This window comes from Myotis nattereri, assembly GCF_964212035.1.
Source record: "Myotis nattereri genome assembly, chromosome: 13".
Taxonomy (NCBI): domain Eukaryota; kingdom Metazoa; phylum Chordata; class Mammalia; order Chiroptera; family Vespertilionidae; genus Myotis; species Myotis nattereri.
Genome location: NC_138088.1, coordinates 53,718,495 through 53,733,054, shown reverse-complemented (window position 1 = coordinate 53,733,054; position 14,560 = coordinate 53,718,495).

Below are 14,560 nucleotides of genomic sequence, written 5' to 3'. Positions count from 1 at the left end.
ACAAACCCCCTCACAAGTGAGCCAATGTTCACTATTTGATTTACTATGAAGTAAAATATATTCTGTGTGACTTACCAAATAATTCACACAAAATTTCTCAGTTGGCCTTTTAGATAGTACAACATTGAATCCATAATGCAGGTGATCTTTGCTCAATAGAGGCTATAGAATTAGGACCAAGAGTCGTCAAATTCTGAGACAGAGACTAGAGTCCGTGAGGAATTATTTTATAAACTAAAATAGGTTCAAATCTTAGAATGTTTTAGGAAGATTCAATTTCCCAACCTGTTATAAAAGCGAAGAAGAGAATTGTACATGATCAGCAGTCTATCGGATGAGCTCTGGATAAATGACTACTAAATTCAATCTTGCTGAACCCTTTAGCTGAGTTGTAAAATTTTATCAACCCTATTGTTTCATGTAGACCACAAATGAGCTATCTAGGACTGTCTGTTTATGGAGCAGGTGGCAGAGATTGGTGGCCCCTTCTTATATGGAATAGAACTACACCTTACTACCTAACCTCCCTTGCAGGGAGACGGATCACATGATCAACATCTGGCCAATGAGCTGTGAGTGCATAGATATGCACCAGTCCTAGTCCTGTTCATAAAAACTCATACATGATCCTCATATGCCTTGCTGTACATGGCTTGATGCAGGAAAGTATGGTGACCAAGAATTCCATATGTTGAAGATAGCAGACCCACAAGATGGAAGGAGCCTGGGTTCCATGCTTAGAAGCCAGCCAGCCATCAATTATGAAGACCCATTTTGAATTTTACATGAGCAAGAAATAAATCCCCGTTGTTTTAAGCCGCTGATATTTCAGTGGTATAGGAACTAGCATTACCTTAACCAATAAAGGTTATTGTATTGTAGGATGATTTCTCCTACTTCCAAGAACTTATTTTTACCACTTAGCTATAGGGTTCAGCAAGTTCAGACACCAAACATTGAACCCTGGGCTATAAATTTTACCATGAGGTCTGGGTGGTACTTCTGTATAACACTGATATTTTGACAGATATTTTTCTAATTCTTCACTTTAAAAATCCATTTTCCGGCCATCTCCCAAATTATAAAAATTAGCTGCTCAATTCTTCATTCCATTTCTGTAGACTTTTAATTTTAATGGGCATTTTCCTGTTCAGTCCTGATAGTGACTGTTGTTTTCATGAGCAATCCGAGGCCTTATGCTACCTCAAGTTTTAGTGGAAACTTACCCAAGGTTGTCTGGGCCCCAGGTGCAATGCAAGTGTGATTGAAGCAGTTCAATCTGCTGGATACACAGGAAACTCTCACATACCACAAGGAGATGGACTGGAGTCCCCACCAGAACTCTGCTCCCCACCAGCCTTTGTTATTCCTCACATCTCGGGATTGCGGGCTAGAAGGTGGGCCCTGTAGAAGGTGGGCCCTGTAGAAGGTGGGCCCTGTAGAAGGTGGGCCCTATAGAAGGTGGGCCCTGTAGAAGGTGGGCCCTGCAAAAGGTGGACCCTGTAGAAGGTGGGCCCTGTAGAAGGTGGGCCCTGTAGAAAGTGGGCCCTGTAAAAGGTGGGCCCTGTAGAAGGTGGGCCCTGCAAAAGGTGGGCCCTGTAGAAGGTGGGCCCTGTAGAAAGTGGGCCCTGTAGAAGGTGGGCCCTGTAGAAAGTGGGCCCTGTAAAAGGTGGGCCCTGTAGAAGGTGGGCCCTGTAGAAGGTGGGCCCTGTAGAAGGTGGGCCCTGTAAAAGGTGGGCCCTGTAGAAGGTGGGCCCTATAGAAGGTGGGCCCTGTAGAAGGTGGGCCCTGCAAAAGGTGGGCCCTGTAGAAGGTGGGCCCTGTAGAAGGTGGGCCCTGTAGAAAGTGGGCCCTGTAAAAGGTGGGCCCTGTAGAAGGTGGGCCCTGTAGAAGGTGGGCCCTGTAGAAAGTGGGCCCTGTAAAAGGTGGGCCCTGTAGAAGGTGGGCCCTGTAGAAGGTGGGCTCTGTAGAAGGTGGGCCCCGTAGAAGGTGACAGCGCCATGGCAGTCCTTTCCCAGGAAGCTCATGGCCTTGAAAGTGGACTCTCATTGAAAAATAATTCCTGACCAGCCATGCATTGTACAACTTTGACTCAGCTTTGACCCTGCAACCTTGGACATTTAAAAATAAAAATGCCAAACTTGTATCCAATAGCTTTGTTTTGAATCCAATAGCTTTGATTGCAGAGGAATTAAATATTGATATAAGTTTAGGCTCGGATTCTGGCCACCTCGTGATACCGAACTCCAGGTGAGGGAAAGAGAGGTCCCGGGACACCTGTCTGGCCAGATAAGCAGCATGGGAACCAAACAAGGTCTCATTTACTTAACCTTCAGAGAGACGCCCTTATCCAGTCCAGTCTACGGCCAGGGCCACCGGCGGGAGGGAGAACACGCCGCCTGGGGATGCCGACCTCCCCCGAGCAGAGGACGATGATGATCTGGGGCTGCTGTTGCCTCCCACCCTCCAGAGCAACCATGCGGTCCCCTCTGAGAGGGTTCAGCTCACCCAGACTCAGGGAGTATAACTGTGGTCATCCCTCCTCTGTTGTGCATGGAGATGATTTACTCTGTGGACTAGAATAACAAGCAGACTTTAAAATTTATAGCATTAATTATTCAGCTTTACGTCCTTTCTTAGTTTGGGCATTTAATCTCCCACAGACATGAACTTGCCCAAGGACACACGGTTGGGAAGCAGCAGACCTCCTGCAGGAGGGGCAACTTCTTTCCCCCAGCCCAGGAGGCGCGATGGCAGACGCCCCAGGAGGCCCTGCGCTCCTAGGCTGTGCTCCCTTAGAGTTGATCTGGAAAAGAGTCAAGAGTGGGTTTAGCAGGAGGGGTCAGCACGGATGTGTGACACACATGTATGGAACCAGGGATCTGCTTTTCGAAACAAAGGCACATGCATCATTTATAGATAATCTATCTTATTTGCATTTAACTTTCCAACTGTTCGTGCAGAAAAGGGCAATTTTATCACATAAAAGTACTACTTTTATCACACTGAATATAATAATTATTTCTTTCCTGGGCCATCACAGTAGTTTTTTTATTATTATTATTTCTCTTCTTGCCATTAGACTGTCTCCTCTCTTGTCTGTCCTCTACATACTCCCGGGCAATCAGGTTTGAACTGCAGACTGGCCATGACATTACAACCCCAACCTCCTTCCCTGCCCTGCGCTTTCTAGATGAGGACTGCCCAACGGAAATCTATCGTAAGCCACATTAAGAAAAAGTAAAAGAGAAATAGGTGAAATATATATTAATCATTATGTCACGTAAAATATTCAAAATATTATCATTTCAACACGTGGCACTAGCCACATTTCTGGTGATCAGTGGTCACCTGTGGCTAATGCCTATTGTATTGGATAGCACGATTCTAGATCAAATTTACTCTTCTTAACATCACAAATAAGATGTTACAGACCTGGTTAGCTTCTCTGAGGTCTCTAGCCTTGCTGTATAACCATTTGACCCATTTTCCAAGCGACTCTGAACCACTTTCAAGATATAGTTGAATGGAATCCAACTATAAAGAATGCAATAGCAAGAGTTTCCAGGTGTCACTGAGCAGGAAGGGAGGGCAAATAGGCAGGGATGTAAAATTCAACAGACCCAGATCACAACTTGGATACTAGGAGCTGTGATGAAAGGCGGGGAAAGAGAGAACAAACAAAAGAAAGAGAAAATGGAAGGAAAGGAAAGGAAAGGAAAGGAAAGGAAAGGAAAGGAAAGGAAAGGAAAGGAAAGGAAAGGAAAGGAAAGGAAAAAAGGAAGAAATTAAGCTAATAATCTGTGCCCTTTGTTTCTGCTCCATACTTATGATTAGGGGATCAAACAATTAGAAATGACTTGAGGCCACTCAGAGGGGCAGGCTACCTTTTATAGCGTGAGAACCATACCTTTCCCTGCTGCAAACCCGTTGGTGTTCTGTCCTTACTTATCCCAGTGCATCCTTTTCAGCCTGTGCTATGGCTCACAAAATACCCACTCCATGGATAGTTAGTGATACACAAGGCAAAACACGTGTAAGGAACCAGCTCCTACTCTGCACATGAGTGAGGCCATCCGACTGCAATTGTGTGTCTAGCACAGTCTGAATAGTTTCACACAGTGTGCCATCAATACTGTGTGGCGCTCAACAATGCCATCTGATAAGGGAATTTGTCTGATGGCTCATTATTTGTTTTTATCCAAAAATAATATATATCATTATCGTTGTGGCTGATGGCTGGCTTTACAGGCCCCTCTGTGATAGCAGTTTTGCAACAGTTTTCACTATAAGAAATGCAATTTGAATAATGACTGTATAGTCTCAAGTTGATTTATGCCTTTGGTGGTCAAATTAATTGATTTTATCCTGGAAAGCAGTATTTTCTACTTCTTCTGGGGAGGGGGGGGGGCCAGAAAAGCAATTTGTTTCCTTGAGCATACTGGTGTAATATTTGAAAATAGCATGAAAACAGCAACATCATCAATTCCACTCTGGACGAATATTCATGACTAATCCCACTGGAGACAGGAGACCAGGGTGTCAAGGACAGATGAATGCTGATCTACCACAGTCCATGTTTTGGTCATCATTGCATATCCTATCAGCAGCACCACATTTTCCCATTGAATTCCAAGACCTAAAGATTCATAAGTTAGATTTTCCCCGGAGTCTTGTCTACCACGTAAGTGTATGAGCTGATGTGAGCGATGGCCTTTGTGTTACTATTCCTGTCATTGCCTTTTTCCGTCAAATGAACCACTCGTAAGCCACTGATCCTTATGTGTGTGTGTGAGAAACGAGGCTATAACTCAACAGAACGGGAATGACATACAACGCAAATATAAAACAAATGCGAAAATGCGTGAGCCTGCTCTTCTGATGGGCGTGGTATAAACATGATACCATAAACATGATACCACAGAGGCTCTCTCTCATCACGGCATGGAACAGAATCACTGGAGGAAGTAGACAGACACTGACGGGCACTAGGCCTGGCATCTCGGGTGTTTTGATGCGTTGGCCTGGCCCACTTCACAGGCCTTGGCATAAATGCATCGTCACAATGCATCTGATGAAAATATGTGTTTTAATGAAAATAAATCTTCGGTATCTCTCCTTCCCCAGGAATTAGAATCTCCTCTTATAATCTCTATTTGGGAGGTAAAAAGTAATCTTAGCCATGTTTAAAAAAACATAATTTAGTGAAAGACCTTTTCCCAGAGAAGACGTGTAAAGAAGGAATAGTTTTGCCCTAGCCGGTTTGGCTCAGTGGATAGAGCGTCAGCCTGTGGACTGAAGGGTCCCGGGTTCGATTCCGGTCAAGGGCATGTACCTGGGTTGCGGGCACATCCCCAGTGGGGGGTGTGCAGGAGGCAGCTGATTGATGTTTCTCTCTCATCAATGTTTCTAACTCTCTATCTCTCTCCCTTCCTCTCTGTAAAAAAATCAATAAAATATATTTATATATATATATATATATGTATATATATATATATATATATATATATATATATTTTTTTTTTTTTTTTTAAAGAAGGAATAGTTTTTCAGCAAAGGTCACCACGCTGTCGTTAGGGCACCTGGGTTTATGGCTCAGTTAAGTAAGACACACAAGGGGCTTCTCTGGCCATGCTGTACCCCAGTTCACATCCCCCTCACCCCTTACCCAGCCCCCCAGGAAGCTCTCCGCCCATCTCAGCCCCAAATCCCTTCCAGGCAGCAATGGCTGCAGGAGATGAGGTTGTTGTCCTTCCTTGAATGACTGGCTCCTTTTCTGACAAATCAGTGAGGGAAACAGAGGGGTGTGCTCTGCCCAGAAGAAAGGGGCACAATTCTGCCCTCCCTGGTCTGGCCTTCTCCTGCTGCTCAGACCCCCGCCAGGTCCTTCCTACAGCTTCGCCCCGGAAGAGCGGGCTAGACACCCATGGCTCGACTCTGATTGCTGTTGACTTAATATGAAGCTTCTCCAGCTGGTTATGCACGTGGATTGCTCTGCATTTTAGTTGTAACTCCAGTTTGGTCCTGGGAGGGAGTGAGTGTAACTTCCATCTACTGCACCGCCATTGTGAATCCCTGGTTGTGGTGCTTCTCACTAAGCCCATTGTAACTCAGTTTCCTCACCTGTGAAATGGGAATGTTATAGAACCTACATCACTGGGTACCTGGTAACCTTAAGTGGCATGCATGGATCTTCAGATGCATTGGCTCAGATTCTGTGTCTTTTGCTCCCTTGGCTTCTGGTCTACAGTAAGAGTTGATAAGTGTTTTTAATTCAGGGCCAGAGAGTAAATACCTCGGGTGTTGAGGGTCTGTGGTCTGCTGCTACTCCTCAGCTTGGCTGTTGTGACATGGACACTGCCATAGACAATGTGTAAACAAACGAAGGTGGGTTTGGGTTCCAACAAAGCTTTAGTTATGGACACTGTGATTTTAATTTCATATAATTTTCACATGTCACAAAAATATTATTTTTCTTTTGATTTTTTAAAAAATCAAAAACCAGCCCAGCCGGCATGGCTCAGTGGTTGAGCATCTACCTATGAACCAGGAGGTCGAGGGTTCTATTCCCAGTCAGGGCACATGCCCAGGTTGTGGGGCTTAATCCCCTGTGTAGGGTGTGCAGGAGGCAGCCAATCAATAATTCTCTCTCATCATCGATGTTTCTATCTCTCTCTTCTTCTCCCTTCCTCTCTGAAATTAATTTTAAACATTTTTTAAAAAGTAAAAACCATTCCCTATTTGCAGGCAGATTTGGCCTGTGGGCCATTATTTGCAGCCCCATCTAAAAGATGCAAAATTTTCTATACTTTTTTGGTGAGGTATTTGGGCTCTGAAACCAGCCTAGGTGTGACTCCCAACTCCACTGTGGGCCAATGTGACCTTAGACTTGTTGCCGAAGCTCATTGTATCTCAGTTTCCTCATCTGTGAAATGGGAATGTTATAGAAGGAGGAATGAAGGAGACAGGACATGTAAAGCATGTACAATAGGGTCTGGCACAGAGCAGGCACTTCATAGATAATATTATGATTCTGATGAACATTTTCTGTTTTATTTGTGTTTCTATAAGGCTTTGCAGAATTTACTAACCATCTATTTCATTTCTTCTAATTAGGCTCAAAACTTTCCCTCCTCTAAACCAATAGTTCTTGCCTGTGATTAATATCACACACTTAACACATAATTTAATATTTTAATTGTGAAATGATACATATCATCAAGTCTGAGTTTCATATATACATTGAAAACTTGCTTCTAAGAAATAGCTGACAAGCGATTAATAGCACATAAGAAAAATCACAGTTAACAGAACAGCAGATAATTAAGCCAATTACATATTTTTCATTTATATGATGACTATGACTTTTCTAGAGAATACTAAACATGCAGACGAAAAGTAAATATTTCGGATGAGGCAACCATTTGGATAATTGAAGTTTAATTAAATCTAGCTTAAAGTTCAATTAAATCACATTTTCTCTAAAACATCCTTTCCTGGATAAGCCGTTATGCAAAGTATTTCTTAAATGTCTGAGAAAATTGCATGAGTCGTAAAAATTACTGGCAGCAATGTCCCATTTTCTCTGGGTGACATCATTCCCCAGTCACTGCCCTGTAGTGACCGATACTTTTCTCGATTAACCATTGCAGGAAGGGCAAGGTGTCCTGCAAAGTTGTCGGGTGGAGAATGCTGCTGGAATGACCACTTCTAGGTGTTTACGCACCATAAACCAGCGGTTCTCAACCTGTGAGTCGCGACCCCTTTGGGGGTCGAACGACCCTTTCACAGGGGTCGCCTAAGACCATCGGAAGACACATATATAGTTACATATTGTTTTTGTGATGAATCACTATGCTTTCATTATGTTCAGTTTGTAACAATGACATTGGGGGTCACCACAACATGAGGAGCTGTATGGAAGGGTCGCGGCAGGAGGAAGGTTGAGAACCACTGCCAGAAACTCTCATGAAATCAGACTTGATTGCGCGTTGGTGACAGTTGTTTTTTCTGGTCAGTGTCCTGATTAGGATGTAGCAATGGGTCAGAATCACCCTGAGAGACAGCACAGCCGTGGGTTATATTTAACGCCTTCTGATTCATTTTTTACTTCCCAAGAGCTTCCCAAGTACTTAGATCATAGAAAAAGGGTCATAGAAAAAGTTCACAGACAAAAAATTTTAGACAAAAAATATGACTCCTTTAGACGAGTCTCACTCACGATTGGATAGTCAGGATGCTCAATGGTAACTTCTCCAACAGCTTTGTCTTTCCTAATCCTAGCAGCAGCCTCACAGAGCCCTGGGAGCCCCGGGGGAAATATTTGAAGTTATTTTAGCATTAAACACAGAACTTGATCATATCAAATATTTAACATGTTTGGCAAAACAAAACATTTCCCCAACGAAATCTCTCTTTCCACACAATGGTTTCACGGTCCCAGACTCGGAGTCTGTCTGCAAAGTGTGGGAGAGAATTGGTTTTGCATGTGGTGTTTCTCCTCCTCCACTGGGGAGGGATCTTGGCTCCTGCTGCTCAGAGTGTGGTCCATGGCCCAGCAGCTTCAGCATCATCTGGGACAGATTTGCTTTAGAGTTCACTCCAGAGTCATGGGCTCCCGTGGACCTGGTGGCAGTTGCCCGAGAAACACCCAGAAGAGAGGCGGCACCAGCTCCCACTGCCACTGCGGGACTGACTACGTCCCCTCCGCACTCTCTCCCCTGCCCACAGGGATGTGCTCATCCCTCCCACCTGAAAAATGCAGGAATTGTCCAGGGAAGAGGGAGATCATTCAGGACACAAGCGTCTCCTATTTTAATACATTTTTTAGTAAAATAAAATCTTCTTTATTTTGTACGTCTCATGCACATGGTTAATCTAATGGTAACTAGAAATAGCTGGGATAGAAAAAATGTAAAAGTTATAATCCTATATACGTTAATTATATATTTAAACATTGAATCCCAACTAGTAGTTTAACCTGAGCGAGAACTTGAATCTTCACAATCTTATTGTAATATAAGCATATACTAGTACATATGTATTTTTTAAATATATAAAATGTACTATCGTGGGCTATCAAATCTGGAAGCAGTTTCACTGTTGTAGTGCTATGCGCAGATTCTTCCACAAGAGGGCGCGTCAGCTAAATATATTGAAGGGAAGTGAAAAAGGTGCGTTTTCTCCATGATAAAAATACCATTAAAAAAAAAAAAATCAAAAGGCTTTTGAATCTGTACTCATTACTATATATCAGTAAAAAGTAATTTCACATGAAACCATCCAGATATTCACCTGGAGCTTTATAAGGTGGGGAGTCTATGATCAAAGAAAGTCAAAACAAAATAGAATCTTACTGAATTAGTGCTGGAAGGAAACTTTAAAAAAACTTACAAAAGATTTAATTTAGAAGTAGCCTCATCTCAGTCCAGATATTTTTAAAGTAAGAAATCTTAGAAATAGTATTTAAGATTTTACTGAAATTGGAGAAACAAAGGCTTAGAGAACTCATTTGCCCAGGGCCAGACTCCAGGCCCCCAGCCCCAACTCCATGCTTTCTTCCACTATGCTCCAATGTATTAATGCTCTCGATCTCTATCAACATCCACCCATATTTTTCTATCTGTCTAGAGCAGTGGTTGGCAAACCGCGGCTCGCGAGCCACATGAGGCTCTTTGGCCCCTTGAGGGTGGCTCTTCCACAAAATACCGACTTTTGCGCATGGGCACAAAGTTTCAGTCGCACTGTACGTGCGCGCCCGCACGTGGTATTTTGTGGAAGAGCCACACTGAAGGGGCCAAAGAGCCGCATGGGGCTCGCGAGCCGCGGTTTGCCGACCACCGGTCTAGAGTAAATAATCATCCTCCTGATTCTCAGGTCCTGGGAGAGGTCGCCGTAGCTCCTGGCTTTTGGACGGAGCACCGGGTAATCCTGCTGCTTGTGCCAGTGTGGGTGGAACGGGGCTCCTCCTGCCGCAGGCCTCCTGCCTGAAAGCATGTCACATGCTCCCCTGGGCCTCGCTGTGGCTATTTCTGATTATGTAAATAACTCATTGATTATACTTTCTTATCTTAATTTCTCCATTGGTTTTCTTTAATGATTCCTCTGTACATTATGAATTTGATGGTTGCTCTAGCGAGATACAGATATATGTGTATATTTGTATATGTAGATATTTAACTTTTCACAGTCTACTTAGAGTTAACATTGTACCACTGCACATAAAATGTTATGAGCTTTGCAACTGTATAGGTCCATTTCCTACTCCTCACCATCCTTTATGCTATCATTGTCATACCTATTATGTCTGTATAACATTACATATCCCACAATGTCCTTTTTAAAAATATATGTATTTTTTTATTGATTTCAGAAAGGGAGAGGGAAAGAGAAATAAAAAAAACATCAATGATGAGAGAGAATTATTGATCGGCTGCCTCCTACATGCCCCCTACTGGGGGTCAAGCCCGCAACCTTGGGCATGTGCCCTGACCAGGAATCAAACCGTGATCTCCTAGTACATAGGTCAACCCTCAACCACTGAGTCACACCAGCCGGGCTAAATGCCCTTTTGTAGGTAAATATTTCCTGTTGCCTACAGATCCATTAAAAAAAGGCAAGAAAAGAGAGAAGTTCCCAAGGACAGGTTTCCAACTTTAACCGTGGAAAAGCTTTTATCAATAACAACTGAGGGGAAGCCATCAGTGTGCACACAACATGCATCTCCACGTCTGGGGAAGCAATGCTTCAAGGAGTCTCTATTTTAAAGTGGTTCCACTTTATTCCACTTCTGAGGATAAGCAGGCTCGTGGGGGACAGGGCTTTGATACCACAGGGCCTGTCAGGGAGCCTGCCAAACACAACTGAAAATTACCCGCCCACATACTGTTTCTATGAATAGCTTGTGTCACCCACAGTAGATTCAGAAACACAAAACGAAAGATGGTTCTCCCTGCTAGCCCAACAAGCTCATTCAGTCATTCTCGAAAAACGGGTGTGATCTTGACTCAGCATAACGTCTGCCTGGCCCACTCACCTCTCAACAATAGGGTGGAAGAAAAGGCGAGCTAACCAGGGAGCAGCGGCAAAAGCATGAGGAAGAGTCGGTGACAGCCTGCCCTTGAAATGATGAGAGCAAGCTGAGCTTCAACTGGGAAAATTCCATCCAGGAAGCATGTCATCAGAAAAGACCTGGAGAGGAGACCTGGAGACCAGGTATTATTCAGTGTCTGTCTGGTCTACCAGCACACAGGCTGTGTGAGGGCAGGGGAAGGGTGTTGGGGTGCATGACAAAGGGGTCACTAGATGTGTGTCCCTAAAAAGGATGATTGGCACCCAGATAAGATAACAGGTACAGAAACAAAGAAAACACGATGGATAAATAGGCAGAGACCTTTATGCAGAACGAATGATCAAGAGGGTGGCTGAGTGCCCTGCAGGCGTGGCTCACTGGTTGAGTATTGACCTATGAACCAGGTCACGGCTCAATTCCTGGTCAGGACACAGGCCCAGGCGGTGGCTCAATCCCCAGGGAGAGGCCTGCAGGAGGCAGCCGATCAATCATTCTCATCATGATGTTTCTCTCTCTCTCCCTCTCCCTTCTTGAAATCAATAAAAAATAAATTTTTGGGGGGAAAGAGAGTGGGTGAGTGATCTGCTTGTAACGACACAACGTGAAGCAAAGAACTAGTTCTGATAAAATCAGGTTATGAGAGAGGAAGAGTAAATTGTCTCGGACAGTGGGCCCCGTCACCCCAGCTGCTTGTGAAATCTTGCCTTGGCATTTTATCAAGCTCTCATGATCTCAAAGCTGGGTTAAACCGTCAGAGGACAGAAGGTTCTAAGAACCAGAGTGATTTTTCAAGGCATGTGGGCATGTGGGCATGTGAGCGTCAAGCTAACCTTTCAGTGGCAGCCAGAGTCCAAGTCTGGGCTTGTCAGGAAGGTGAGTTCTGCGCAGCATCTCCTGACCTCCTGGCTGTGACTCAGAAAACACAACATCGGATCCCTGAGACACAGCCTTTGCTCTTTATAATCGCACTCCCATCTCATTCACTAACTGGAGTCCCGATGAACGAAATCTGTGCAAGGGGCCCAGCCCTTCGCAGCCTGGCTTTGTCTGGGAGGTTGTCTGAAGGTTGTCCGGCTGTCCGGTCTAATTAGCATATTACGCTTTTATTATTATAGATGGAAGCATTTGACTTGTGCATTCACCTGTTCCCCTCCTGGAATTCCATGGGCTCCCTTTCGTCTCTACATAGCTGCTCAAACAATGAATACTGAGTTGTCACAAAGGAGTATTTATAAATTATGTTATGGTATAAAGCAGTGGTTCTCAACCTTCCTAATGCCGCAACCCTTTAATACAGTTCCTCATGTGGTGGTGACCCCCAACCATAAAATTATTTTCGTTGCTACTTCATAACTGTCATTTTGCTACTGTTATGAATCGTAATGTAAATGTCTGATATGCAGGCTGTATTTTCATTGTTACAAATCGAACATAATTAAGACATATGATTAATCACAAAAACAGTATGCAATTATATATGTGTTTTCCGATGGTCTTAGGCGACCCCTGTGAAAGGGTTGTTCAACCCCCAAAGGGGTCGCGACCCACAGGTTGAGAACCGCTGGTACAAAGGATCATGATAAAGTGACTATTATTCCTTTGCTCAACCTTTCCTCTTCCCTGTGCTTCATCTTTGAGATCTTCGGCATTTATCACCATATAACAAATACAGCTAATTAGTTCTATTTGTTGTTTATCTTTAAGCACCAGAAATCGTCTTTTCCGTCCACTGCCTTTCCCCTGCACAAGGAGGGCTCTAAATAACATTTCTTGAATGCGCGTGTGAGCAACCTCACTTGTATCTACCACTCAACTGAAGGAATAAGACTAATCTCCTGCACGACCCTCCTCTATTCCATCCTCTTTCCTCCCCATCAGACGCGGCCATGAGTCTAAACTTGTTTATCACACCCCTGCTTTCCTTTACACTCTGGGTGCTTGAAACGCCACATGTGTTTGTGTCCCTAAAAACAGACTGTTTGGCTTTGCATTGTTTCTTACTTCCCATCAATGCAATCACACGATGCGCATTCTTCTGCGATTTGCTTTTCTCACCCAACATTGTGTTTTCGAAGCTCATCCGTGTCGTGTGTAGCGTGCTAGGGCATGATCATGCCACAGTGAATTGATCCATGTTGCTGTTTATTGCTATTTGGACAATGTGTCGTTTTGGTGTTACAAAGATCATCGCTATGAACCTTCTTCTGCATGACCCTGTACAATTGTGCCAGTTTTTTCACACTGCATATGTAAGCGTGAACTTGCTAGAATGTCAGGTCTTTCATTTTAGCCTTGAGTAGATAGTGCCAAATTCTTTCCAAAGAGACTGCTCCAATTTATATTCCCCTCAGCGCTGCCTAAATGAACTGGCTGTTCCACATTCTCCTATAACTCGATGTTATCAGACGTTTACATTTTTGCCAATCTGTTGGCAAAAAAAACAGTCACATGGTTCCAATTAGCATTTCCTTGATTATCGATGACATTGAGTTTCTTTTCTTTGTTTATTTGGGTTTCTTCCATAAATTATCTCTTCAACATTTTTTTTTACTGGGTTGTCGTTCTGTTTCTTATTTGTAAGCATCCCTTACATATTCTGGAAATAAATAACTTGTGAGTTATATGTGTTGCAATATGTTCTCCCAGTTGTGGGACTGAGGGATTTTTTACTTTATTTGTGTTTTCTTTTCATCAACAGAAATGCTTAATTTTAGTGTAACTGAATATATTTTTTTCCTTATGATATTTATACAAGGTGTCCCCCCAAATGTATGCACACTTCACAGCTGATGGCTCAGTTGATGTTTCTTTCTTTTCAGATTTAACCCATTGGAATTAATAATTCAAAAGTGTGTATGCATTTTTGGGGGTCACCCTGGCTATATTTATATCTTCACAAAGAAATCCTTCTTAACTCAGAAGTTATAAGGATATTTGATGCTGTTTCCGATTGTTTATAGTTCCCCTTTTTACACGTGAGTCTTTAACCCACCTAGAATTGTAAGGCACCCATGTGCATGTGTGTAGCCAGTTGTCCTGACACTATTTGTTGAAAAGTCCAGTCTGCTCACACTAGTTGGCGCCTGTCAGTTCCATAATGTGTCATTTCTATATTTGTACGGGTCTGTGTTTGTTGTTCCATTGGTCTCTTGGTCTATCCTTTCACACAATATTTATTATTTTAATGTAATTTTTTATTTTCTTGTGGTCAGAACACTTTACATGAGAGCCACCTTCTTAACAGATCCATGAGTGTGCAGTACAGATGCCTGTCTACAGGCACAACATCGTACAGCAGGTCTCTAAGCTTATTCATCTTATAACTGAGACTTCACACCCCTTGAGTAACAACACCCCATTTAAAAACACTTTAGTAAGACTCCAAAACTACCTCCCCAACATAATCAGAATACTTCTCAGGAACCAGAGCTTAATGGAGCAAAACTAGAAGCATTTTCATTTACACCAGATGAAAAAACAGGGTACTTG